This window comes from Cetorhinus maximus, chromosome 11 (assembly GCF_964194155.1).
Source record: "Cetorhinus maximus chromosome 11, sCetMax3.hap1.1, whole genome shotgun sequence".
Lineage (NCBI taxonomy): Eukaryota > Metazoa > Chordata > Chondrichthyes > Lamniformes > Cetorhinidae > Cetorhinus > Cetorhinus maximus.
In genome coordinates this window covers 114,559,441-114,563,268 of record NC_135889.1, presented here as the reverse complement: position 1 = coordinate 114,563,268, position 3,828 = coordinate 114,559,441, and the positions used below count along the sequence as shown (strand labels likewise).

Here is a 3,828-nt window from a genome sequence, read left to right as displayed (position 1 = left end):
TTTTTTTATTAATTGAGTTTAAATTCCACCAGCTGCCATGGTGGGATTTGAACCAGTGTCCCCGGGGCATCACTCTTGGCCTCTGAATTACTGGTCCAGTGACATTACCACTACGCCTTCGTCTCCCCACATGGAGGGTTACCAGTCCAAGGTTTTGACTCGTTTCAGCTGTGATGAGGGGGTTTTGCTTCTTGTCTATTATCTGGAGCTGCAAACCTTTCTTCCCATTGCATTGGGCTCTCAGCTTAGTTTTCCCTCTAGGGATAAGCACTGCTCCATCATAGAGCCTCAGCTTTATCTTCAACAGTTTCATTTTCGGATCACCATCTTGAGCCACTTCACACGAGCCTGAGAAGCTCATGATGTTGCACATAGCACCAGTGTCTATCTGACACTTCATATTAATTTGATTCTCTCCTTCTGTAGTCACCATTTTGTAGTCACAAACCATTTTTTACCTTGAGACTTGACCATACAAAGCTGTTCTAGGGTGCAGGGTGATTTGTCAGAATAATTGTCTGACATCTAATTTGATGATAGCTGATGTGTATCTTAATTCCATATATCCACCTGACTTTAAACACTTCATACCTTGCCTAATATGCTTTACTTGTTGAATATTCATACACTTCTGTGGACATATTAATATTCATAAATCAAATCAGTTGTGATATTTCTATGGCAATCCTAAATAAAGATTTTGCTCATTTTACATCAAAGATTGAGGCTAAATTGGTGTTCTTAGAGAGGACACAACAGGGTTTGAGAAAGTAATGGGGACTGGAAAATTACCTCCTCAAAGCTGCTTTCTGAACAGTCATAAGAAGCTATACAATTGTTTCTGTTGAAATCTAATTCAATTTACCTCATATAACTTTCAACAGCCGGGATCAACCACAAGAGGTTACAAAATGCTCACTGCGTCATCAAATCCCATCAGGCCATGTTGACACAACATTAATTGGAGATGTAAGAGCCAGCTTTATTCCTTTGTCTTTCCACCAGGGAATCTGGCCAACCAGTTATGCCGAAACGGGAAGTTGTCTATTTTGGAAAATAGCAGATGGCATAGCAGCACTTGCCTTCCTGTGCACAGCCAGTGTAGACTGCTCCCAGACAACCATGTCAACTCAGAAAATTAGTCCTTTGGTCAAAACGGTGCAGAACTTATCAAACATTATTTGGGTATTTACTCTCTCCCTGACACAAAAAAGCAAAAATGTTTGTCGCTTACTCATGTAAAAAGTCATAGATTACTTGCTGGTTAGCACACGATTGAAGCTTATAATCAGAACCGGAAACAGCAATGCTGATGAAGGGCTCCTTGGAACGTTGCTGGCTTTGTTTGGACTTCAAATGTTTAATCAGCCAGGATTGAATAACAATTAGTTCTGGGAGTCAGGGACACATTTCATGCTGGGCAGTGTACTTACTCCATAGAAACAAAAGTAAAAGGACCCATGATAATGCAAATCACACATAGATCATTAGAATGAGTGGGCTTCATTGACCTATGGTTGTTTTTTTTTTGCTTTGAAATGAGATGGGGAGGCTACTGTTACATCCTTTCCCCAATGCTTTTCCCATCCCCGTTCAACTTTGGATGCTGCCCATTATTATCAGGAGCCCTGCCTGTTGATGAAGCAGAAGCCAAGACACAGAACATTTCTTTGTTGAAAGAGTTTATTGACTTGCTCGGTCTCGCAGGTCTGCTCCCACATGCCCAGTGTCCCAGCTATCCCCTATTTATATTCTCTTTTAATAAAATCAAAAAAAATGAACTAATTAAAAGGGTTAACAGCCCCTGATGGGTAAAATGGAACTAAAACAAAACATTAAAGGAAACTTAACTGATTAAACCAAAATATCATCCCTGGGAGTGATGATGTGCCCATCCCCTACTTGCTTTCTCTTTTGAAATGAACCAAGTAATCAATAAAAATAAACTGATAAATGGGGGGGGGGTGACAGCCCCTAATAGGGTACTGTAACAAAAATCAAAATGTCAAAGGAAACTTAATTAGCTAAACCAAAATATAATTCCTGGGGGTGATGATACACCCAGCCCCCATGCACCCATGGCACCCACTGGTTACGCAAGGCCTCAAGTGTTTTTTTTAATAATCCTTAGAATGATCAACCTAAACGGAGTCGGCGTATTTGGTGACCACTTTGGTGCCTTCGGAGACGGCGTGTTTAGCCAGTTCCCCTGGCAGCATGAGGCGGACGGCGCTCTGGATCTCCCTGGCCGAGATGGGGCATGGCGCTTGTTGTAGTGAATGAGATGTGAGGCCTCGGAGGCGATGCGCTCGAATATGTCGACAATGAAGGGATTAATAATACTCACGGCCTTGGATGAGATCCCAGTGGAAGGGTGGATCTGGGTCAGTGCCCTGTACACGTAAGTGGAACAGCTCTGCTTGCGAGATTTCCTCCCCTTCTTGGGCGGCTTCTTGGTGACTTTAGTCAGCGACTGCTTCGACGCCTTGCGGGACGCATCGCCCTTAGCCGCAGCTGCCACCTCAGGCATTCCACTCAACTTGGACCAACTCAAGTCAACGTACTGGTGGACACCTCGTGTTCCCTCTCCACGACCACCCGGCCACAAATGTAACCTTGGAAGAGGGATAGACAGTCGGGACGGACGGCCTCCTTGACTGCCGGGCTGCCTGATGCCCTATTTATAGTCTCTTTTAAAAGAGTGAATGATCAAATAATAATAATCAAAGTGGGGACAGCACAGAATCAAATTAAGACATAATTTCCGGGGGTGATGATGTACCCCAGTCCCTGCAGTGTCCACCGGTCACGGGTTGGCCTCCAGGGATGTTGGCTCCTTGGAGGTCGTGGCCCCCATAGGCAGCTCCATTGAAGCTAAAATGCTGCTTATGCAGCAAAATCGCCCCTAATTGCGGCCTTAAGAATGCTAACTGGCTGCCTGCCTCTGTTCAGCAGGCAGTTGATCTGTCTCCCTGGGCCTGGCCCGCTGCTGGGAAACTTTCCTGGTTCCACCTGATTTTCCCGACCCCCTTGCCTCAAAGCCCAGCATCCTGGACCTCGCAAAACTCAGCTCATAGAGCGAAGCTGGAGTAACATGTGGGCCAGACTGGGTAAGGGTCATAGGTTACCATGAAGTCCTTGGGAAAGAAACAGTTGTATATTCAGCCAGAAAATTAGAATTAGAACTGCACGAGCTGTTAAATATGGATCCTTCATTACCTATTATTCTCTTCCAGACTCCCTCTGCTGTTACATGGTAGCCTCAAGTGGACAAAAGGCACAATGTAATTTTCAGTAAGCTACAGTTACTTGCCCTGAAGGACGTGAGTACAGCATTTGAGATTTTAAATATAGGGTAGGTAGTGAAACAAACCCCCATCAGAACAATTAGAGGATAGTGTTAGTCTCTGCGATCGGGGGACAGTAAGTTTTCTCCTTGATGGAGCAGCTAAGAAAATTCCTCAACCCTGTACATCTCATGAACAGCAACACATATCTGAATTTATTTAATTTGATCATTTTCATTGTAATGGGATGCGAATATTCATACAGACTTATCACAGGAGTAGGCAGTTGTACAAATGACTTTAATTTTACAATCAGACAGCTCATAGAAGTGACAGTGCTGACAGAGGGGAATAAAGCTAATTTTGTTTTTAATTATTCAGACAGAAAAATTATAAAAAAAAGGAATGAGAATTGTTATAGAGCTGCTCTCCCATCACTGTGAGGAAGATTGGTTTACTCATGCTCGTTCTGCTGAAGAACACTGGAGTTTAATGTGATATTTCTACTTTGCACTATAGTAATAATTCTCTCATTAAAGAA

General features: G+C 43.4%; 1 pseudogene; it reads right to left on the bottom strand.

Moving 5' to 3' along the window:
- Nucleotides 1-2,141: 2,141 nt before the first annotated feature.
- LOC144686220 (histone H2B type 1-L-like) lies at nt 2,142-2,549 on the bottom strand (annotated as a pseudogene).
- Between the last annotated feature and the right edge of the window lie 1,279 nt (nt 2,550-3,828).